Source organism: Bos grunniens, chromosome 20, assembly GCF_055505025.1.
Source record: "Bos grunniens cultivar Pamir isolate PY7600 chromosome 20, Bosgru_T2T1.0, whole genome shotgun sequence".
NCBI classification, from domain to species: Eukaryota; Metazoa; Chordata; class Mammalia; order Artiodactyla; family Bovidae; genus Bos; species Bos grunniens.
In genome coordinates, this window is record NC_141184.1 from 73,602,972 (window position 1) to 73,627,124 (window position 24,153).

General features: G+C 56.6%; 7 pseudogenes; all 7 read right to left on the bottom strand.

Annotated features, from left to right (window-relative positions):
- Nucleotides 1–374: 374 nt before the first annotated feature.
- LOC147350818 (5S ribosomal RNA) lies at nt 375–494 on the bottom strand (annotated as a pseudogene).
- A 3,440-nt stretch (nt 495–3,934) lies between these two features.
- Nucleotides 3,935–4,054, bottom strand: LOC147350819 (5S ribosomal RNA; annotated as a pseudogene).
- A 3,436-nt stretch (nt 4,055–7,490) lies between these two features.
- LOC147350820 (5S ribosomal RNA) lies at nt 7,491–7,610 on the bottom strand (annotated as a pseudogene).
- A 3,436-nt stretch (nt 7,611–11,046) lies between these two features.
- Nucleotides 11,047–11,166, bottom strand: LOC147350821 (5S ribosomal RNA; annotated as a pseudogene).
- A 3,448-nt stretch (nt 11,167–14,614) lies between these two features.
- LOC147350822 (5S ribosomal RNA) lies at nt 14,615–14,734 on the bottom strand (annotated as a pseudogene).
- A 3,448-nt stretch (nt 14,735–18,182) lies between these two features.
- On the bottom strand, nt 18,183–18,302 carry LOC147350823 (5S ribosomal RNA; annotated as a pseudogene).
- A 3,439-nt stretch (nt 18,303–21,741) lies between these two features.
- Nucleotides 21,742–21,861, bottom strand: LOC147350824 (5S ribosomal RNA; annotated as a pseudogene).
- Between the last annotated feature and the right edge of the window lie 2,292 nt (nt 21,862–24,153).

Consider the following 24,153-nt stretch of genomic DNA (forward strand, 5'->3'; position numbering starts at 1 on the left):
GTGAACAAGATAGATGCCCCGTTTGGGCACATCTATCTGTGCGTGCGCGCGCACATGCGCATGCGCGATCGCCTCGAGGCAGGGGGTGGGGCGGGGGCCGGGGCTCTGGCTGGAGTCGGTGCAAGCCCCGGGATTGCCTGAGGCAAGCCAAAGGAGCCCCAGGTGGAGACGGGACTGCCGGTCGTCGGGTGTCCTGGAAGCCGAATGCGAATGCGGAGGGGCTCGCGGGCCGCGCGGAGGCAACCCAGGTCTGCAGCGGGAGTCGGGGCCCCGGCCACCCGCTCCCCGCGGCCCGGGAGGGGCTGGGGCTGTGGGGGGGATCCAAGAATCGGGACGCGCGGCGGGGGCTAAAGGACCTCTTCTGCTAGGCAAAAAGCCTCGAGCACCCGGGATTCCCAGGTGGTCTCCCATCCAAGATACTAACCAGGCCCGACCCTGCTTAGCTTCTGAGATCAGACGAGATCGGGCGCCTTCAGGCTGATACGGCCTGAGACGGTGGCGGTTGGCTCGGGGCGCCCTAAGAGCCTTGCGCTTCGCCTCCCTTTCGCTCTGCCCTGCAGGTCGGGCCAACGGGCCGCACCTCTCGTCGCGGGGCATGCTGTACTTGAGCCGCACGACCCGCGACCGGACTCCAGCCTGCTGACGCCGGCCCGACCCCCCCCCCCACCCCCCGAACACCGCCAACACCAGACCAGCAAGCGCCTGGCCGGGCCCGGGGGCCCGAGGGGCTTCCAGGACCCCCCATTGACCGGGAGGGCGTGCGTGCATGCGTGCGCGCGGGGCCTGGGGGCTGGGCTGAGGGGTGCGGATGTCTCGGCGCCCTCCCACCCGCGGCCACTCCAGACCCGGCCGCGCTCGCTGAGCCGGGCCTCCCCCCGATCCCATTCGCTGCTCAGGCCCGCGCGGCCCCGGAGGTGTCGGTCTTCGGCGCCCGCCGCCTCCCAACCCCCGCGGCCCAGGGGCCTCTGAACCTCCTGCGGGCCTAGACGCAGCGAAACTTGAGCGCCCAACTTGCCCGGCACCTGTCCGGTGCCCAAACCCACCAGAAGCCAGGGAGGCGCGGTCGACCGGAGCGCCTCAGCCCCTCCCCTTCGCACTACCGAGGCCCCCCCTTTGCCCCCACGCCAAGCCCTCGACCTTCCTGAGAGAGCAGACGAGCCACAGGCAGGCACACAGACAGACACACAGACACTCGCACGCACCCACGCCAAGGGAGACAGCTGGCCTGCGCAAGCTCCTCAGCCAGAGCCAGAGCGCCTGGGAGAGGCCGGGGCCAGACGAACGGGCCGGCGGCTGGCTGTCAGGAGATACAGAGGCAGAAATACATGAAGATTCCGAGACAGACTCCAAGACGGCAAGAGGAGATACACACACACACACACACACACACACACACACACACACACACTTGAGTGTGGTCTTTGGAAATACTTGTGTTCGTAGTTGCTGGGTTGAGCCCAACTTTAATACAACCCATGGACTGCGGCCCATCAGCCTCCTCTGTCCGTGGCATTTCCCAGGCGAGGATACTGGGAGTGGGTTGCCATTTCCTTCTCCGGCGGGATCTTCCCGACCCAGGGATCAAACCCCAGTCTCCTGCGCGCGGATGCCTTGCCATCTGAACCAGGACATTGCTAATTCCCTAGGCAAAATACAAAGAATAGAGCTCGTGTTCTACTAAATGGAAAGATGATTTCAAAAACAGAAGCTGTCCTTTGTTGGTATCTTTGAATCTTTATGTAGTTTTCGTTGATTTTTACTGTTAAGGCTAACTGAACAAGGCAAGAGAGAAACCCCAGAATTGAAAAGCAATTGACGGTTTTGAAAGAAACATGTGCAGGCGAAGCTCTCTTCCTTTTTGAGAGATGGTTAAATGCAAAATCTTGATTCAACACATATGACTTTTGTGCACTTTATTTCAAATCTCCATGACAAAACCCTAAGGCGTCCAGGAAGAAAGGAGTAGAGGGGCAGACACAAAGAGCAACCTTTCCCCTTGGTGCCATCGCAACCAGCTGCTTAGTTCCTTCATCTCAAGGACTATCATCTGGGCTTCTCTGGTTTGTCTGATTCTTGTTTCGGGGACCGTTTCTCGTCACAAGGCTGTCAACAGTGGGGGTGGGTGGTGTGTGTGGGGGGGGGGAGGGGGGGAGCCCTTCTTTCCATTCCACATGAGACCCAGTGGACAATCCAGGCCCTGCCCACTGCATTGAGTGTGCAGCAACAATATCAACGGTAATGCTGGTGAACAATGCGTATTCCTGGAATCCACTCCGTTGGCTACTGACTGTGTGTGCTGGTGGTCTGGAACCTAGACCTGGAAGCTTTCTGGATGATTGCAAATGACACCAGAGTCTGAGGACGATGGAAGATCTTCACATTTCTGCAAGAGCCACACACCTCCAGAAGGAACCACAAGACTTGCCTGAAATGGTCAAGGTATAAGTATTGGACTCAACGTTGGAAGGTCTCCACCTTTGCTATGGAAGTCAAACGATCTTTCTTTGAAATGAAAATGGAGCCTACTGAACGTTCACATTCTTCTAGAGCATTTGAAAAGCCCTAACTTGTAGAAATCTGCTGTACGAGTTCCTTGAAAGCAAGACCCTCTATGTATGGATATGTCTTCATGCCTTAGATTGTGCCTCGAATATAGTGTACCCATCAACCCAGGAAAGGAAAGAATTGAATCGCCAAATATACAAAGAGATCAAAAGTGCCGAGCCAAGTGACCCCTTGAGGCTTCCAAGAGCTTTTCTGTCTTTCACACACTAAGTAAATACTGAGCACCTACGATGAGCTAGGAGGCATGTAAGAAGTTTCAGGGAATAGAAGGCGGAGAGAAGAAGACACAGAGTTCCTGCTTTCACTGAGACGACTCTAATGATACATCACAGGCAGATCCTTTGAGAACCTATAGAGGGGCCTCTTCCCTCACCACAAAACCTGGGTGTCAGGGAAGGCTTTCCAGAGGCACCATTTCGTTGAGGTCCATAGGTTGAACCTAGGTAAACCAGGGTTGAGATGCAGGAAGAATTTCAGGCAGGGAAAATAGCATCTTGGAAGGCTATGTGACCAGGGAAACTTAGGACATTCAAGAAACGAAAAATGCCCTATGGGATGGAAGCCAAAGAGTGCAGAGGGCATTCCAGGCAAAAGACATCAGAGAAGAACGTGAGGAGCAAGCCTGAAGGGAAGTGGTCGTATCTTCAATATGCTGGGAAAATACGAGAGCCGTTGGAGCAGGGAGGTGACAGCATTGCATCTGCATTTCCAAAAGGTCATCTTGCTCCACGTCACTAATGATTGGAGAGGCTCAACTCCAAACTCCAAGGAGGGACCACTTCACATGAGTCCGGCTGGGCCTCACTGCGATGTCTGTCAATAACCGATGCTGGAGAAGATGTGGAGCAAAGGGAACTCTCCTCCACGGTGAGTAGGAATGGGCGTGGGTAGAGCCGGTATGGAAAAGAATATGGAGGTTCCCGAAGGAACTAAAAGTGGAAGTAGCCTATGGTCCAGCAGTCCGACTCCCAGGCATAGATCCACCCACGGTATAAGTGAACAAGATAGATGCCCCGTTTGGGCACATCTATCTGTGCGTGCGCGCGCACATGCGCATGCGCGATCGCCTCGAGGCAGGGGGTGGGGCGGGGGCCGGGGCTCTGGCTGGAGTCGGTGCAAGCCCCGGGATTGCCTGAGGCAAGCCAAAGGAGCCCCAGGTGGAGACGGGACTGCCGGTCGTCGGGTGTCCTGGAAGCCGAATGCGAATGCGGAGGGGCTCGCGGGCCGCGCGGAGGCAACCCAGGTCTGCAGCGGGAGTCGGGGCCCCGGCCACCCGCTCCCCGCGGCCCGGGAGGGGCTGGGGCTGCGGGGGGGATCCAAGAATCGGGACGCGCGGCGGGGGCTAAAGGACCTCTTCTGGTAGGCAAAAAGCCTCGAGCACCCGGGATTCCCAGGTGGTCTCCCATCCAAGATACTAACCAGGCCCGACCCTGCTTAGCTTCCGAGATCAGACGAGATCGGGCGCCTTCAGGCTGATACGGCCTGAGACGGTGGCGGTTGGCTCGGGGCGCCCTAAGAGCCTTGCGCTTCGCCTCCCTTTCGCTCTGCCCTGCAGGTCGGGCCAACGGGCCGCACCTCTCGTCGCGGGGCATGCTGTACTTGAGCCGCACGACCCGCGACCGGACTCCATCCTGCTGACGCCGGCCCGCCCCCCCCCCCCACCCCCCGAACACCGCCAACACCAGACCAGCAAGCGCCTGGCCGGGCCCGGGGGCCCGAGGGGCTTCCAGGACCCCCCATTGACCGGGAGGGCGTGCGTGCGTGCGTGCGCGCGGGGCCTGGGGGCTGGGCGGAGGGGTGCGGAGGTCTCGGCGCCCTCCCACCCGCGGCCACTGCAGACCGGCCGCGCTCGCTGAGCCGGGCCTCCCCCCGATCCCATTCGCTGCTCAGGCCCGCGCGGCCCCGGAGGTGTCGGTCTTCAGCGCCCGCCGCCTCCCAACCCCCGCGGCCCAGGGGCCTCTGAACCTCCTGCGGGCCTAGACGCAGCGAAACTTGAGCGCCCAACTTGCCCGGCACCTGTCCGGTGCCCAAACCCACCAGAAGCCAGGGAGGCGCGGTCGACCGGAGCGCCTCAGCCCCTCCCCTTCGCACTACCGAGGCCCCCCCTTTGCCCCCACGCCAAGCCCTCGACCTTCCTGAGAGAGCAGACGAGCCACAGCCAGGCACACAGACAGACACACAGACACTCGCACGCACCCACGCCAAGGGAGACAGCTGGCCTGCGCAAGCTCCTCAGCCAGAGCCAGAGCGCCTGGGAGAGGCCGGGGCCAGACGAACGGGCCGGCGGCTGGCTGTCAGGAGATACAGAGGCAGAAATACATGAAGATTCCGAGACAGACTCCAAGACGGCAAGAGGAGATACACACACACACACACACACACACACACACACACACACTTGAGTGTGGTCTTTGGAAATACTTGTGTTCGTAGTTGCTGGGTTGAGCCCAACTTTAATACAACCCATGGACTGCGGCCCATCAGCCTCCTCTGTCCGTGGCATTTCCCAGGCGAGGATACTGGGAGTGGGTTGCCATTTCCTTCTCCGGCGGGATCTTCCCGACCCAGGGATCAAACCCCAGTCTCCTGCGCGCGGATGCCTTGCCATCTGAACCAGGACATTGCTAATTCCCTAGGCAAAATACAAAGAATAGAGCTCGTGTTCTACTAAATGGAAAGATGATTTCAAAAACAGAAGCTGTCCTTTGTTGGTATCTTTGAATCTTTATGTAGTTTTCGTGGATTTTTACTGTTAAGGCTAACTGAACAAGGCAAGAGAGAAACCCCAGAATTGAAAAGCAATTGACGGTTTTGAAAGAAACATGTGCAGGCGAAGCTCTCTTCCTTTTTGAGAGATGGTTAAATGCAAAATCTTGATTCAACACATATGACTTTTGTGCACTTTATTTCAAATCTCCATGACAAAACCCTAAGGCGTCCAGGAAGAAAGGAGTAGAGGGGCAGACACAAAGAGCAACCTTTCCCCTTGGTGCCATCGCAACCAGCTGCTTAGTTCCTTCATCTCAAGGACTATCATCTGGGCTTCTCTGGTTTGTCTGATTCTTGTTTCGGGGACCGTTTCTCGTCACAAGGCTGTCAACAGTGGGGGTGGGTGGTGTGTGTGTGGGGGGGGGAGGGGGGGAGCCCTTCTTTCCATTCCACATGAGACCCAGTGGACAATCCAGGCCCTGCCCACTGCATTGAGTGTGCAGCAACAATATCAACGGTAATGCCGGTGAACAATGCGTATTCCTGGAATCCACTCCGTTGGCTACTGACTGTGTGTGCTGGTGGTCTGGAACCTAGACCTGGAAGCTTTCTGGATGATTGCAAATGACACCAGAGTCTGAGGACGATGGAAGATCTTCACATTTCTGCAAGAGCCACACACCTCCAGAAGGAACCACAAGACTTGCCTGAAATGGTCAAGGTATAAGTATTGGACTCAACGTTGGAAGGTCTCCACCTTTGCTATGGAAGTCAAACGATCTTTCTTTGAAATGAAAATGGAGCCTACTGAACGTTCACATGCTTCTAGAGCATTTGAAAAGCCCTAACTTGTAGAAATCTGCTGTACGAGTTCCTTGAAAGCAAGACCCTCTATGTATGGATATGTCTTCATGCCTTAGATTGTGCCTCGAATATAGTGTACCCATCAACCCAGGAAAGGAAAGAATTGAATCGCCAAATATACAAAGAGATCAAAAGTGCCGAGCCAAGTGACCCCTTGAGGCTTCCAAGAGCTTTTCTGTCTTTCACACACTAAGTAAATACTGAGCACCTACGATGAGCTAGGAGGCATGTAAGAAGTTTCAGGGAATAGAAGGCGGAGAGAAGAAGACACAGAGTTCCTGCTTTCACTGAGACGACTCTAATGATACATCACAGGCAGATCCTTTGAGAACCTATAGAGGGGCCTCTTCCCTCACCACAAAACCTGGGTGTCAGGGAAGGCTTTCCAGAGGCACCATTTCGTTGAGGTCCATAGGTTGAACCTAGGTAAACCAGGGTTGAGATGCAGGAAGAATTTCAGGCAGGGAAAATAGCATCTTGGAAGGCTATGTGACCAGGGAAACTTAGGACATTCAAGAAACGAAAAATGCCCTATGGGATGGAAGCCAAAGAGTGCAGAGGGCATTCCAGGCAAAAGACATCAGAGAAGAACGTGAGGAGCAAGCCTGAAGGGAAGTGGTCGTATCTTCAATATGCTGGGAAAATACGAGAGCCGTTGGAGCAGGGAGGTGACAGCATTGCATCTGCATTTCCAAAAGGTCATCTTGCTCCACGTCACTAATGATTGGAGAGGCTCAACTCCAAACTCCAAGGAGGGACCACTTCACATGAGTCCGGCTGGGCCTCACTGCGATGTCTGTCAATAACCGATGCTGGAGAAGATGTGGAGCAAAGGGAACTCTCCTCCACGGTGAGTAGGAATGGGCGTGGGTAGAGCCGGTATGGAAAAGAATATGGAGGTTCCCGAAGGAACTAAAAGTGGAAGTAGCCTATGGTCCAGCAGTCCGACTCCCAGGCATAGATCCACCCACGGTATAAGTGAACAAGATAGATGCCCCGTTTGGGCACATCTATCTGTGCGTGCGCGCGCACATGCGCATGCGCGATCGCCTCGAGGCAGGGGGTGGGGCGGGGGCCGGGGCTCTGGCTGGAGTCGGTGCAAGCCCCGGGATTGCCTGAGGCAAGCCAAAGGAGCCCCAGGTGGAGACGGGACTGCCGGTCGTCGGGTGTCCTGGAAGCCGAATGCGAATGCGGAGGGGCTCGCGGGCCGCGCGGAGGCAACCCAGGTCTGCAGCGGGAGTCGGGGCCCCGGCCACCCGCTCCCCGCGGCCCGGGAGGGGCTGGGGCTGCGGGGGGGATCCAAGAATCGGGACGCGCGGCGGGGGCTAAAGGACCTCTTCTGCTAGGCAAAAAGCCTCGAGCACCCGGGATTCCCAGGTGGTCTCCCATCCAAGATACTAACCAGGCCCGACCCTGCTTAGCTTCCGAGATCAGACGAGATCGGGCGCCTTCAGGCTGATACGGCCTGAGACGGTGGCGGTTGGCTCGGGGCGCCCTAAGAGCCTTGCGCTTCGCCTCCCTTTCGCTCTGCCCTGCAGGTCGGGCCAACGGGCCGCACCTCTCGTCGCGGGGCATGCTGTACTTGAGCCGCACGACCCGCGACCGGACTCCAGCCTGCTGACGCCGGCCCGCCCCCCCACCCCCACCCCCCGAACACCGCCAACACCAGACCAGCAAGCGCCTGGCCGGGCCCGGGGGCCCGAGGGGCTTCCAGGACCCCCCATTGACCGGGAGGGCGTGCGTGCGTGCGTGCGCGCGGGGCCTGGGGGCTGGGCTGAGGGGTGCGGAGGTCTCGGCGCCCTCCCACCCGCGGCCACTGCAGACCGGCCGCGCTCGCTGAGCCGGGCCTCCCCCCGATCCCATTCGCTGCTCAGGCCCGCGCGGCCCCGGAGGTGTCGGTCTTCGGCGCCCGCCGCCTCCCAACCCCCGCGGCCCAGGGGCCTCTGAACCTCCTGCGGGCCTAGACGCAGCGAAACTTGAGCGCCCAACTTGCCCGGCACCTGTCCGGTGCCCAAACCCACCAGAAGCCAGGGAGGCGCGGTCGACCGGAGCGCCTCAGCCCCTCCCCTTCGCACTACCGAGGCCCCCCCTTTGCCCCCACGCCAAGCCCTCGACCTTCCTGAGAGAGCAGACGAGCCACAGGCAGGCACACAGACAGACACACAGACACTCGCACGCACCCACGCCAAGGGAGACAGCTGGCCTGCGCAAGCTCCTCAGCCAGAGCCAGAGCGCCTGGGAGAGGCCGGGGCCAGACGAACGGGCCGGCGGCTGGCTGTCAGGAGATACAGAGGCAGAAATACATGAAGATTCCGAGACAGACTCCAAGACGGCAAGAGGAGATACACACACACACACACACACACACACACACACACACACTTGAGTGTGGTCTTTGGAAATACTTGTGTTCGTAGTTGCTGGGTTGAGCCCAACTTTAATACAACCCATGGACTGCGGCCCATCAGGCTCCTCTGTCCGTGGCATTTCCCAGGCGAGGATACTGGGAGTGGGTTGCCATTTCCTTCTCCGGCGGGATCTTCCCGACCCAGGGATCAAACCCCAGTCTCCTGCGCGCGGATGCCTTGCCATCTGAACCAGGACATTGCTAATTCCCTAGGCAAAATACAAAGAATAGAGCTCGTGTTCTACTAAATGGAAAGATGATTTCAAAAACAGAAGCTGTCCTTTGTTGGTATCTTTGAATCTTTATGTAGTTTTCGTGGATTTTTACTGTTAAGGCTAACTGAACAAGGCAAGAGAGAAACCCCAGAATTGAAAAGCAATTGACGGTTTTGAAAGAAACATGTGCAGGCGAAGCTCTCTTCCTTTTTGAGAGATGGTTAAATGCAAAATCTTGATTCAACACATATGACTTTTGTGCACTTTATTTCAAATCTCCATGACAAAACCCTAAGGCGTCCAGGAAGAAAGGAGTAGAGGGGCAGACACAAAGAGCAACCTTTCCCCTTGGTGCCATCGCAACCAGCTGCTTAGTTCCTTCATCTCAAGGACTATCATCTGGGCTTCTCTGGTTTGTCTGATTCTTGTTTCGGGGACCGTTTCTCGTCACAAGGCTGTCAACAGTGGGGGTGGGTGGTGTGTGTTGGGGGGGGGAGGGGGGGAGCCCTTCTTTCCATTCCACATGAGACCCAGTGGACAATCCAGGCCCTGCCCACTGCATTGAGTGTGCAGCAACAATATCAACGGTAATGCTGGTGAACAATGCGTATTCCTGGAATCCACTCCGTTGGCTACTGACTGTGTGTGCTGGTGGTCTGGAACCTAGACCTGGAAGCTTTCTGGATGATTGCAAATGACACCAGAGTCTGAGGACGATGGAAGATCTTCACATTTCTGCAAGAGCCACACACCTCCAGAAGGAACCACAAGACTTGCCTGAAATGGTCAAGGTATAAGTATTGGACTCAACGTTGGAAGGTCTCCACCTTTGCTATGGAAGTCAAACGATCTTTCTTTGAAATGAAAATGGAGCCTACTGAACGTTCACATTCTTCTAGAGCATTTGAAAAGCCCTAACTTGTAGAAATCTGCTGTACGAGTTCCTTGAAAGCAAGACCCTCTATGTATGGATATGTCTTCATGCCTTAGATTGTGCCTCGAATATAGTGTACCCATCAACCCAGGAAAGGAAAGAATTGAATCGCCAAATATACAAAGAGATCAAAAGTGCCGAGCCAAGTGACCCCTTGAGGCTTCCAAGAGCTTTTCTGTCTTTCACACACTAAGTAAATACTGAGCACCTACGATGAGCTAGGAGGCATGTAAGAAGTTTCAGGGAATAGAAGGCGGAGAGAAGAAGACACAGAGTTCCTGCTTTCACTGAGACGACTCTAATGATACATCACAGGCAGATCCTTTGAGAACCTATAGAGGGGCCTCTTCCCTCACCACAAAACCTGGGTGTCAGGGAAGGCTTTCCAGAGGCACCATTTCGTTGAGGTCCATAGGTTGAACCTAGGTAAACCAGGGTTGAGATGCAGGAAGAATTTCAGGCAGGGAAAATAGCATCTTGGAAGGCTATGTGACCAGGGAAACTTAGGACATTCAAGAAACGAAAAATGCCCTATGGGATGGAAGCCAAAGAGTGCAGAGGGCATTCCAGGCAAAAGACATCAGAGAAGAACGTGAGGAGCAAGCCTGAAGGGAAGTGGTCGTATCTTCAATATGCTGGGAAAATACGAGAGCCGTTGGAGCAGGGAGGTGACAGCATTGCATCTGCATTTCCAAAAGGTCATCTTGCTCCACGTCACTAATGATTGGAGAGGCTCAACTCCAAACTCCAAGGAGGGACCACTTCACATGAGTCCGGCTGGGCCTCACTGCGATGTCTGTCAATAACCGATGCTGGAGAAGATGTGGAGCAAAGGGAACTCTCCTCCACGGTGAGTAGGAATGGGCGTGGGTAGAGCCGGTATGGAAAAGAATATGGAGGTTCCCGAAGGAACTAAAAGTGGAAGTAGCCTATGGTCCAGCAGTCCGACTCCCAGGCATAGATCCACCCACGGTATAAGTGAACAAGATAGATGCCCCGTTTGGGCACATCTATCTGTGCGTGCGCGCGCACATGCGCATGCGCGATCGCCTCGAGGCAGGGGGTGGGGCGGGGGCCGGGGCTCTGGCTGGAGTCGGTGCAAGCCCCGGGATTGCCTGAGGCAAGCCAAAGGAGCCCCAGGTGGAGACGGGACTGCCGGTCGTCGGGTGTCCTGGAAGCCGAATGCGAATGCGGAGGGGCTCGCGGGCCGCGCGGAGGCAACCCAGGTCTGCAGCGGGAGTCGGGGCCCCGGCCACCCGCTCCCCGCGGCCCGGGAGGGGCTGGGGCTGCGGGGGGCATCCAAGAATCGGGACGCGCGGCGGGGGCTAAAGGACCTCTTCTGGTAGGCAAAAAGCCTCGAGCACCCGGGATTCCCAGGTGGTCTCCCATCCAAGATACTAACCAGGCCCGACCCTGCTTAGCTTCCGAGATCAGACGAGATCCGGCGCCTTCAGGCTGATACGGCCTGAGACGGTGGCGGTTGGCTCGGGGCGCCCTAAGAGCCTTGCGCTTCGCCTCCCTTTCGCTCTGCCCTGCAGGTCGGGCCAACGGGCCGCACCTCTCGTCGCGGGGCATGCTGTACTTGAGCCGCACGACCCGCGACCGGACTCCAGCCTGCTGACGCCGGCCCGCCCCCCCCCCCCACCCCCCGAACACCGCCAACACCAGACCAGCAAGCGCCTGGCCGGGCCCGGGGGCCCGAGGGGCTTCCAGGACCCCCCATTGACCGGGAGGGCGTGCGTGCGTGCGTGCGCGCAGGGCCTGGGGGCTGGGCTGAGGGGTGCGGAGGTCTCGGCGCCCTCCCACCCGCGGCCACTCCAGACCCGGCCGCGCTCGCTGAGCCGGGCCTCCCCCCCGATCCCATTCGCTGCTCAGGCCCGCGCGGCCCCGGAGGTGTCGGTCTTCGGCGCCCGCCGCCTCCCAACCCCCGCGGCCCAGGGGCCTCTGAACCTCCTGCGGGCCTAGACGCAGCGAAACTTGAGCGCCCAACTTGCCCGGCACCTGTCCGGTGCCCAAACCCACCAGAAGCCAGGGAGGCGCGGTCGACCGGAGCGCCTCAGCCCCTCCCCTTCGCACTACCGAGGCCCCCCCTTTGCCCCCACGCCAAGCCCTCGACCTTCCTGAGAGAGCAGACGAGCCACAGGCAGGCACACAGACAGACACACAGACACTCGCACGCACCCACGCCAAGGGAGACAGCTGGCCTGCGCAAGCTCCTCAGCCAGAGCCAGAGCGCCTGGGAGAGGCCGGGGCCAGACGAACGGGCCGGCGGCTGGCTGTCAGGAGATACAGAGGCAGAAATACATGAAGATTCCGAGACAGACTCCAAGACGGCAAGAGGAGATACACACACACACACACACACACACACACACACACACACACACACACACTTGAGTGTGGTCTTTGGAAATACTTGTGTTCGTAGTTGCTGGGTTGAGCCCAACTTTAATACAACCCATGGACTGCGGCCCATCAGGCTCCTCTGTCCGTGGCATTTCCCAGGCGAGGATACTGGGAGTGGGTTGCCATTTCCTTCTCCGGCGGGATCTTCCCGACCCAGGGATCAAACCCCAGTCTCCTGCGCGCGGATGCCTTGCCATCTGAACCAGGACATTGCTAATTCCCTAGGCAAAATACAAAGAATAGAGCTCGTGTTCTACTAAATGGAAAGATGATTTCAAAAACAGAAGCTGTCCTTTGTTGGTATCTTTGAATCTTTATGTAGTTTTCGTGGATTTTTACTGTTAAGGCTAACTGAACAAGGCAAGAGAGAAACCCCAGAATTGAAAAGCAATTGACGGTTTTGAAAGAAACATGTGCAGGCGAAGCTCTCTTCCTTTTTGAGAGATGGTTAAATGCAAAATCTTGATTCAACACATATGACTTTTGTGCACTTTATTTCAAATCTCCATGACAAAACCCTAAGGCGTCCAGGAAGAAAGGAGTAGAGGGGCAGACACAAAGAGCAACCTTTCCCCTTGGTGCCATCGCAACCAGCTGCTTAGTTCCTTCATCTCAAGGACTATCATCTGGGCTTCTCTGGTTTGTCTGATTCTTGTTTCGGGGACCGTTTCTCGTCACAAGGCTGTCAACAGTGGGGGTGGGTGGTGTGTGTTGGGGGGGGGGAGGGGGGGAGCCCTTCTTTCCATTCCACATGAGACCCAGTGGACAATCCAGGCCCTGCCCACTGCATTGAGTGTGCAGCAACAATATCAACGGTAATGCTGGTGAACAATGCGTATTCCTGGAATCCACTCCGTTGGCTACTGACTGTGTGTGCTGGTGGTCTGGAACCTAGACCTGGAAGCTTTCTGGATGATTGCAAATGACACCAGAGTCTGAGGACGATGGAAGATCTTCACATTTCTGCAAGAGCCACACACCTCCAGAAGGAACCACAAGACTTGCCTGAAATGGTCAAGGTATAAGTATTGGACTCAACGTTGGAAGGTCTCCACCTTTGCTATGGAAGTCAAACGATCTTTCTTTGAAATGAAAATGGAGCCTACTGAACGTTCACATGCTTCTAGAGCATTTGAAAAGCCCTAACTTGTAGAAATCTGCTGTACGAGTTCCTTGAAAGCAAGACCCTCTATGTATGGATATGTCTTCATGCCTTAGATTGTGCCTCGAATATAGTGTACCCATCAACCCAGGAAAGGAAAGAATTGAATCGCCAAATATACAAAGAGATCAAAAGTGCCGAGCCAAGTGACCCCTTGAGGCTTCCAAGAGCTTTTCTGTCTTTCACACACTAAGTAAATACTGAGCACCTACGATGAGCTAGGAGGCATGTAAGAAGTTTCAGGGAATAGAAGGCGGAGAGAAGAAGACACAGAGTTCCTGCTTTCACTGAGACGACTCTAATGATACATCACAGGCAGATCCTTTGAGAACCTATAGAGGGGCCTCTTCCCTCACCACAAAACCTGGGTGTCAGGGAAGGCTTTCCAGAGGCACCATTTCGTTGAGGTCCATAGGTTGAACCTAGGTAAACCAGGGTTGAGATGCAGGAAGAATTTCAGGCAGGGAAAATAGCATCTTGGAAGGCTATGTGACCAGGGAAACTTAGGACATTCAAGAAACGAAAAATGCCCTATGGGATGGAAGCCAAAGAGTGCAGAGGGCATTCCAGGCAAAAGACATCAGAGAAGAACGTGAGGAGCAAGCCTGAAGGGAAGTGGTCGTATCTTCAATATGCTGGGAAAATACGAGAGCCGTTGGAGCAGGGAGGTGACAGCATTGCATCTGCATTTCCAAAAGGTCATCTTGCTCCACGTCACTAATGATTGGAGAGGCTCAACTCCAAACTCCAAGGAGGGACCACTTCACATGAGTCCGGCTGGGCCTCACTGCGATGTCTGTCAATAACCGATGCTGGAGAAGATGTGGAGCAAAGGGAACTCTCCTCCACGGTGAGTAGGAATGGGCGTGGGTAGAGCCGGTATGGAAAAGAATATGGAGGTTCCCGAAGGAACTAAAAGTGGAAGTAGCCTATGGTCCAGCAGTCCGACTCCCAGGCATAGATCCACCCACGGTATAAGTGAACAAGATAGATGCCCCGTTTGGGCACATCTATCTGTGCGTGCGCGCGCACATGCGCATGCGCGATCGCCTCGAGGCAGGGGGTGGGGCGGGGGCCGGGGCTCTGGCTGGAGTCGGTGCAAGCCCCGGGATTGCCTGAGGCAAGCCAAAGGAGCCCCAGGTGGAGACGGGACTGCCGGTCGTCGGGTGTCCTGGAAGCCGAATGCGAATGCGGAGGGGCTCGCGGGCCGCGCGGAGGCAACCCAGGTCTGCAGCGGGAGTCGGGGCCCCGGCCACCCGCTCCCCGCGGCCCGGGAGGGGCTGGGGCTGCGGGGGGGATCCAAGAATCGGGACGCGCGGCGGGGGCTAAAGGACCTCTTCTGGTAGGCAAAAAGCCTCGAGCACCCGGGATTCCCAGGTGGTCTCCCATCCAAGATACTAACCAGGCCCGACCCTGCTTAGCTTCCGAGATCAGACGAGATCGGGCGCCTTCAGGCTGATACGGCCTGAGACGGTGGCGGTTGGCTCGGGGCGCCCTAAGAGCCTTGCGCTTCGCCTCCCTTTCGCTCTGCCCTGCAGGTCGGGCCAACGGGCCGCACCTCTCGTCGCGGGGCATGCTGTACTTGAGCCGCACGACCCGCGACCGGACTCCAGCCTGCTGACGCCGGCCCGCCCCCCCCCCCCCCCACCCCCCGAACACCGCCAACACCAGACCAGCAAGCGCCTGGCCGGGCCCGGGGGCCCGAGGGGCTTCCAGGACCCCCCATTGACCGGGAGGGCGTGCGTGCGTGCGTGCGCGCAGGGCCTGGGGGCTGGGCTGAGGGGTGCGGAGGTCTCGGCGCCCTCCCACCCGCGGCCACTCCAGACCCGGCCGCGCTCGCTGAGCCGGGCCTCCCCCCCGATCCCATTCGCTGCTCAGGCCCGCGCGGCCCCGGAGGTGTCGGTCTTCGGCGCCCGCCGCCTCCCAACCCCCGCGGCCCAGGGGCCTCTGAACCTCCTGCGGGCCTAGACGCAGCGAAACTTGAGCGCCCAACTTGCCCGGCACCTGTCCGGTGCCCAAACCCACCAGAAGCCAGGGAGGCGCGGTCGACCGGAGCGCCTCAGCCCCTCCCCTTCGCACTACCGAGGCCCCCCCTTTGCCCCCACGCCAAGCCCTCGACCTTCCTGAGAGAGCAGACGAGCCACAGGCAGGCACACAGACAGACACACAGACACTCGCACGCACCCACGCCAAGGGAGACAGCTGGCCTGCGCAAGCTCCTCAGCCAGAGCCAGAGCGCCTGGGAGAGGCCGGGGCCAGACGAACGGGCCGGCGGCTGGCTGTCAGGAGATACAGAGGCAGAAATACATGAAGATTCCGAGACAGACTCCAAGACGGCAAGAGGAGATACACACACACACACACACACACACACACACACACACACACACACTTGAGTGTGGTCTTTGGAAATACTTGTGTTCGTAGTTGCTGGGTTGAGCCCAACTTTAATACAACCCATGGACTGCGGCCCATCAGGCTCCTCTGTCCGTGGCATTTCCCAGGCGAGGATACTGGGAGTGGGTTGCCATTTCCTTCTCCGGCGGGATCTTCCCGACCCAGGGATCAAACCCCAGTCTCCTGCGCGCGGATGCCTTGCCATCTGAACCAGGACATTGCTAATTCCCTAGGCAAAATACAAAGAATAGAGCTCGTGTTCTACTAAATGGAAAGATGATTTCAAAAACAGAAGCTGTCCTTTGTTGGTATCTTTGAATCTTTATGTAGTTTTCGTGGATTTTTACTGTTAAGGCTAACTGAACAAGGCAAGAGAGAAACCCCAGAATTGAAAAGCAATTGACGGTTTTGAAAGAAACATGTGCAGGTGAAGCTCTCTTCCTTTTTGAGAGATGGTTAAATGCAAAATCTTGATTCAACACATATGACTTTTGTGCACTTTCTTTCAAATCTCCATGACAAAACCCTAAGGCGTCCAGGAAGAAAGGAGTAGAGGGGCAGACACAAAGAGCAACCTTTCCCCTTGGTGCCATCGCAACCAGCTGCTTAGTTCCTTCATCTCAAGGACTATCATCTGGGCTTCTCTGGTTTGTCTGATTCTTGTTTCGGGGACCGTTTCTCGTCACAAGGCTGTCAACAGTGGGGGTGGGTGGTGTGTGTGTGGGGGGGGGGAGGGGGGGAGCCCTTCTTTCCATTCCACATGAGACCCAGTGGACAATCCAGGCCCTGCCCACTGCATTGAGTGTGCAGCAACAATATCAACGGTAATGCCGGTGAACAATGCGTATTCCTGGAATCCACTCCGTTGGCTACTGACTGTGTGTGCTGGTGGTCTGGAACCTAGACCTGGAAGCTTTCTGGATGATTGCAAATGACACCAAAGTCTGAGGACGATGGAAGATCTTCACATTTCTGCAAGAGCCACACACCTCCAGAAGGAACCACAAGACTTGCCTGAAATGGTCAAGGTATAAGTATTGGACTCAACGTTGGAAGGTCTCCACCTTTGCTATGGAAGTCAAACGATCTTTCTTTGAAATGAAAATGGAGCCTACTGAACGTTCACATGCTTCTAGAGCATTTGAAAAGCCCTAACTTGTAGAAATCTGCTGTACGAGTTCCTTGAAAGCAAGACCCTCTATGTATGGATATGTCTTCATGCCTTAGATTGTGCCTCGAATATAGTGTACCCATCAACCCAGGAAAGGAAAGAATTGAATCGCCAAATATACAAAGAGATCAAAAGTGCCGAGCCAAGTGACCCCTTGAGGCTTCCAAGAGCTTTTCTGTCTTTCACACACTAAGTAAATACTGAGCACCTACGATGAGCTAGGAGGCATGTAAGAAGTTTCAGGGAATAGAAGGCGGAGAGAAGAAGACACAGAGTTCCTGCTTTCACTGAGACGACTCTAATGATACATCACAGGCAGATCCTTTGAGAACCTATAGAGGGGCCTCTTCCCTCACCACAAAACCTGGGTGTCAGGGAAGGCTTTCCAGAGGCACCATTTCGTTGAGGTCCATAGGTTGAACCTAGGTAAACCAGGGTTGAGATGCAGGAAGAATTTCAGGCCGGGAAAATAGCATCTTGGAAGGCTATGTGACCAGGGAAACTTAGGACATTCAAGAAACGAAAAATGCCCTATGGGATGGAAGCCAAAGAGTGCAGAGGGCATTCCAGGCAAAAGACATCAGAGAAGAACGTGAGGAGCAAGCCTGAAGGGAAGTGGTCGTATCTTCAATATGCTGGGAAAATACGAGAGCCGTTGGAGCAGGGAGGTGACAGCATTGCATCTGCATTTCCAAAAGGTCATCTTGCTCCACGTCACTAATGATTGGAGAGGCTCAACTCCAAACTCCAAGGAGGGACCACTTCACATGAGTCCGACTGGGCCTCACTGCGATGTCTGTCAATAACCGATGCTGGAGAAGATGTGGAGCAAAGGGAACTCTCCTCCACGGTGAGTAGGAATGGGCGTGGGTAGAGCCGGTATGGAAAAGAATATGGAGGTTCCCGAAGGAACTAAAAGTGGAAGTAGCCTACGGTCCAGCAGTCCGACTCCCAGGCATAGATCCACCCACGGTATAAGTGAACAAGATAGATGCCCCGTTTGGGCACATCTATCTGTGCGTGCGCGCGCACATGCGCATGCGCGATCGCCTCGAGGCAGGGGGTGGGGCGGGGGCCGGGGCTCTGGCTGGAGTCGGTGCAAGCCCCGGGATTGCCTGAGGGAAGCCAAAGGAGCCCCAGGTGGAGACGGGACTGCCGGTCGTCGGGTGTCCTGGAAGCCGAATGCGAATGCGGAGGGGCTCGCGGGCCGCGCGGAGGCAACCCAGGTCTGCAGCGGGAGTCGGGGCCCCGGCCACCCGCTCCCCGCAGCCCGGGAGGGGCTGGGGCTGCGGGGGGGATCCAAGAATCGGGACGCGCGGCGGGGGCTAAAGGACCTCTTCTGCTAGGCAAAAAGCCTCGAGCACCCGGGATTCCCAGGTGGTCTCCCATCCAAGATCCTAACCAGGCCCGACCCTGCTTAGCTTCCGAGATCAGACGAGATCGGGCGCCTTCAGGCTGATACGGCCTGAGACGGTGGCGGTTGGCTCGGGGCACCCTAAGAGCCTTGCGCTTCGCCTCCCTTTCGCTCTGCCCTGCAGGTCGGGCCAACGGGCCGCACCTCTCGTCGCGGGGCATGCTGTACTTGAGCCGCACGACCCGCGACCGGACTCCAGCCTGCTGACGCCGGCCCGCCCCCCCCCACCCCCCGAACACCGCCAACACCAGACCAGCAAGCGCCTGGCCAGGCCCGGGGGCCCGAGGGGCTTCCAGGACCCCCCATTGACCGGGAGGGCGTGCGTGCGTGCGTGCGCGCGGGGCCTGGGGGCTGGGCTGAGGGGTGCGGAGGTCTCGGCGCCCTCCCACCCGCGGCCACTGCAGACCCGGCCGCGCTCGCTGAGCCGGGCCTCCCCCCGATCCCATTCGCTGCTCAGGCCCGCGCGGCCCCGGAGGTGTCGGTCTTCGGCGCCCGCCGCCTCCCAACCCCCGCGGCCCAGGGGCCTCTGAACCTCCTGCGGGCCTAGACGCAGCGAAACTTGAGCGCCCAACTTGCCCGGCACCTGTCCGGTGCCCAAACCCACCAGAAGCCAGGGAGGCGCGGTCGACCGGAGCGCCTCAGCCCCTCCCCTTCGCACTACCGAGGCCCCCCCTTTGCCCCCACGCCAAGCCCTCGACCTTCCTGAGAGAGCAGACGAGCCACAGGCAGGCACACAGACAGACACACAGACACTCGCACGCACCCACGCCAAGGGAGACAGCTGGCCTGCGCAAGCTCCTCAGCCAGAGCCAGAGCGCCTGGGAGAGGCCGGGGCCAGACGAACGGGCCGGCGGCTGGCTGTCAGGAGATACAGAGGCAGAAATACATGAAGATTCCCAGACAGACTCCAAGACGGCAAGAGGAGATACACACACACACACACACACACACACACACACACACACACACTTGAGTGTGGTCTTTGGAAATACTTGTGTTCGTAGTTGCTGGGTTGAGCCCAACTTTAATACAACCCATGGACTGCGGCCCATCAGGCTCCTCTGTCCGTGGCATTTCCCAGGCGAGGATACTGGGAGTGGGTTGCCATTTCCTTCTCCGGCGGGATCTTCCCGACCCAGGGATCAAACCCCAGTCTCCTGCGCGCGGATGCCTTGCCATCTGAACCAGGACATTGCTAATTCCCTAGGCAAAATACAAAGAATAGAGCTCGTGTTCTACTAAATGGAAAGATGATTTCAAAAACAGAAGCTGTCCTTTGTTGGTATCTTTGAATCTTTATGTAGTTTTCGTGGATTTTTACTGTTAAGGCTAACTGAACAAGGCAAGAGAGAAACCCCAGAATTGAAAAGCAATTGACGGTTTTGAAAGAAACATGTGCAGGCGAAGCTCTCTTCCTTTTTGAGAGATGGTTAAATGCAAAATCTTGATTCAACACATATGACTTTTGTGCACTTTATTTCAAATCTCCATGACAAAACCCTAAGGCGTCCAGGAAGAAAGGAGTAGAGGGGCAGACACAAAGAGCAACCTTTCCCCTTGGTGCCATCGCAACCAGCTGCTTAGTTCCTTCATCTCAAGGACTATCATCTGGGCTTCTCTGGTTTGTCTGATTCTTGTTTCGGGGACCGTTTCTCGTCACAAGGCTGTCAACAGTGGGGGTGGGTGGTGTGTGTGTGGGGGGGGGGAGGGGGGGAGCCCTTCTTTCCATTCCACATGAGACCCAGTGGACAATCCAGGCCCTGCCCACTGCATTGAGTGTGCAGCAACAATATCAACGGTAATGCCGGTGAACAATGCGTATTCCTGGAATCCACTCCGTTGGCTACTGACTGTGTGTGCTGGTGGTCTGGAACCTAGACCTGGAAGCTTTCTGGATGATTGCAAATGACACCAGAGTCTGAGGACGATGGAAGATCTTCACATTTCTGCAAGAGCCACACACCTCCAGAAGGAACCACAAGACTTGCCTGAAATGGTCAAGGTATAAGTATTGGACTCAACGTTGGAAGGTCTCCACCTTTGCTATGGAAGTCAAACGATCTTTCTTTGAAATGAAAATGGAGCCTACTGAACGTTCACATTCTTCTAGAGCATTTGAAAAGCCCTAACTTGTAGAAATCTGCTGTACGAGTTCCTTGAAAGCAAGACCCTCTATGTATGGATATGTCTTCATGCCTTAGATTGTGCCTCGAATATAGTGTACCCATCAACCCAGGAAAGGAAAGAATTGAATCGCCAAATATACAAAGAGATCAAAAGTGCCGAGCCAAGTGACCCCTTGAGGCTTCCAAGAGCTTTTCTGTCTTTCACACACTAAGTAAATACTGAGCACCTACGATGAGCTAGGAGGCATGTAAGAAGTTTCAGGGAATAGAAGGCGGAGAGAAGAAGACACAGAGTTCCTGCTTTCACTGAGACGACTCTAATGATACATCACAGGCAGATCCTTTGAGAACCTATAGAGGGGCCTCTTCCCTCACCACAAAACCTGGGTGTCAGGGAAGGCTTTCCAGAGGCACCATTTCGTTGAGGTCCATAGGTTGAACCTAGGTAAACCAGGGTTGAGATGCAGGAAGAATTTCAGGCCGGGAAAATAGCATCTTGGAAGGCTATGTGACCAGGGAAACTTAGGACATTCAAGAAACGAAAAATGCCCTATGGGATGGAAGCCAAAGAGTGCAGAGGGCATTCCAGGCAAAAGACATCAGAGAAGAACGTGAGGAGCAAGCCTGAAGGGAAGTGGTCGTATCTTCAATATGCTGGGAAAATACGAGAGCCGTTGGAGCAGGGAGGTGACAGCATTGCATCTGCATTTCCAAAAGGTCATCTTGCTCCACGTCACTAATGATTGGAGAGGCTCAACTCCAAACTCCAAGGAGGGACCACTTCACATGAGTCCGGCTGGGCCTCACTGCGATGTCTGTCAATAACCGATGCTGGAGAAGATGTGGAGCAAAGGGAACTCTCCTCCACGGTGAGTAGGAATGGGCGTGGGTAGAGCCGGTATGGAAAAGAATATGGAGGTTCCCGAAGGAACTAAAAGTGGAAGTAGCCTATGGTCCAGCAGTCCGACTCCCAGGCATAGATCCACCCACGGTATAAGTGAACAAGATAGATGCCCCGTTTGGGCACATCTATCTGTGCGTGCGCGCGCACATGCGCATGCGCGATCGCCTCGAGGCAGGGGGTGGGGCGGGGGCCGGGGCTCTGGCTGGAGTCGGTGCAAGCCCCGGGATTGCCTGAGGCAAGCCAAAGGAGCCCCAGGTGGAGACGGGACTGCCGGTCGTCGGGTGTCCTGGAAGCCGAATGCGAATGCGGAGGGGCTCGCGGGCCGCGCGGAGGCAACCCAGGTCTGCAGCCGGAGTCGGGGCCCCGGCCACCCGCTCCCCGCGGTCCGGGAGGGGCTGGGGCTGCGGGGGGGATCCAAGAATCGGGACGCGCGGCCGGGGCTAAAGGACCTCTTCTGGTAGGCAAAAAGCCTCGAGCACCCGGGATTCCCAGGTGGTCTCCCATCCAAGATACTAACCAGGCCCGACCCTGCTTAGCTTCCGAGATCAGACGAGATCCGGCGCCTTCAGGCTGATACGGCCTGAGACGGTGGCGGTTGGCTCGGGGCGCCCTAAGAGCCTTCGCTTCGCCTCCCTTTCGCTCTGCCCTGCAGGTCGGGCCAACGGGCCGCACCTCTCGTCGCGGGGCATGCTGTACTTGAGCCGCACGACCCGCGACCGGACTCCAGCCTGCTGACGCCGGCCCGCCCCCCCCCCCCCCACCCCCCGAACACCGCCAACACCAGACCAGCAAGCGCCTGGCCGGGCCCGGGGGCCCGAGGGGCTTCCAGGACCCCCCATTGACCGGGAGGGCGTGCGTGCGTGCGCGCAGGGCCTGGGGGCTGGGCTGAGGGGTGCGGAGGTCTCGGCGCCCTCCCACCCGCGGCCACTCCAGACCCGGCCGCGCTCGCTGAGCCGGGCCTCCCCCCCGATCCCATTCGCTGCTCAGGCCCGCGCGGCCCCGGAGGTGTCGGTCTTCGGCGCCCGCCGCCTCCCAACCCCCGCGGCCCAGGGGCCTCTGAACCTCCTGCGGGCCTAGACGCAGCGAAACTTGAGCGCCCAACTTGCCCGGCACCTGTCCGGTGCCCAAACCCACCAGAAGCCAGGGAGGCGCGGTCGACCGGAGCGCCTCAGCCCCTCCCCTTCGCACTACCGAGGCCCCCCCTTTGCCCCCACGCCAAGCCCTCGACCTTCCTGAGAGAGCAGACGAGCCACAGCCAGGCACACAGACAGACACACAGACACTCGCACGCACCCACGCCAAGGGAGACAGCTGGCCTGCGCAAGCTCCTCAGCCAGAGCCAGAGCGCCTGGGAGAGGCCGGGGCCAGACGAACGGGCCGGCGGCTGGCTGTCAGGAGATACAGAGGCAGAAATACATGAAGATTCCCAGACAGACTCCAAGACGGCAAGAGGAAATACACACACACACACACACACACACACACACACACACACACACACTTGAGTGTGGTCTTTGGAAATACTTGTGTTCGTAGTTGCTGGGTTGAGCCCAACTTTAATACAACCCATGGACTGCGGCCCATCAGGCTCCTCTGTCCGTGGCATTTCCCAGGCGAGGATACTGGGAGTGGGTTGCCATTTCCTTCTCCGGCGGGATCTTCCCGACCCAGGGATCAAACCCCAGTCTCCTGCGCGCGGATGCCTTGCCATCTGAACCAGGACATTGCTAATTCCCTAGGCAAAATACAAAGAATAGAGCTCGTGTTCTACTAAATGGAAAGATGATTTCAAAAACAGAAGCTGTCCTTTGTTGGTATCTTTGAATCTTTATGTAGTTTTCGTGGATTTTTACTGTTAAGGCTAACTGAACAAGGCAAGAGAGAAACCCCAGAATTGAAAAGCAATTGACGGTTTTGAAAGAAACATGTGCAGGTGAAGCTCTCTTCCTTTTGGAGAGATGGTTAAATGCAAAATCTTGATTCAACACATATGACTTTTGTGCACTTTCTTTCAAATCTCCATGACAAAACCCTAAGGCGTCCAGGAAGAAAGGAGTAGAGGGGCAGACACAAAGAGCAACCTTTCCCCTTGGTGCCATCGCAACCAGCTGCTTAGTTCCTTCATCTCAAGGACTATCATCTGGGCTTCTCTGGTTTGTCTGATTCTTGTTTCGGGGACCGTTTCTCGTCACAAGGCTGTCAACAGTGGGGGTGGGTGGTGTGTGTGTGGGGGGGGGGAGGGGGGGAGCCCTTCTTTCCATTCCACATGAGACCCAGTGGACAATCCAGGCCCTGCCCACTGCATTGAGTGTGCAGCAACAATATCAACGGTAATGCCGGTGAACAATGCGTATTCCTGGAATCCACTCCGTTGGCTACTGACTGTGTGTGCTGGTGGTCTGGAACCTAGACCTGGAAGCTTTCTGGATGATTGCAAATGACACCAAAGTCTGAGGACGATGGAAGATCTTCACATTTCTGCAAGAGCCACACACCTCCAGAAGGAACCACAAGACTTGCCTGAAATGGTCAAGGTATAAGTATTGGACTCAACGTTGGAAGGTCTCCACCTTTGCTATGGAAGTCAAACGATCTTTCTTTGAAATGAAAATGGAGCCTACTGAACGTTCACATGCTTCTAGAGCATTTGAAAAGCCCTAACTTGTAGAAATCTGCTGTACGAGTTCCTTGAAAGCAAGACCCTCTATGTATGGATATGTCTTCATGCCTTAGATTGTGCCTCGAATATAGTGTACCCATCAACCCAGGAAAGGAAAGAATTGAATCGCCAAATATACAAAGAGATCAAAAGTGCCGAGCCAAGTGACCCCTTGAGGCTTCCAAGAGCTTTTCTGTCTTTCACACACTAAGTAAATACT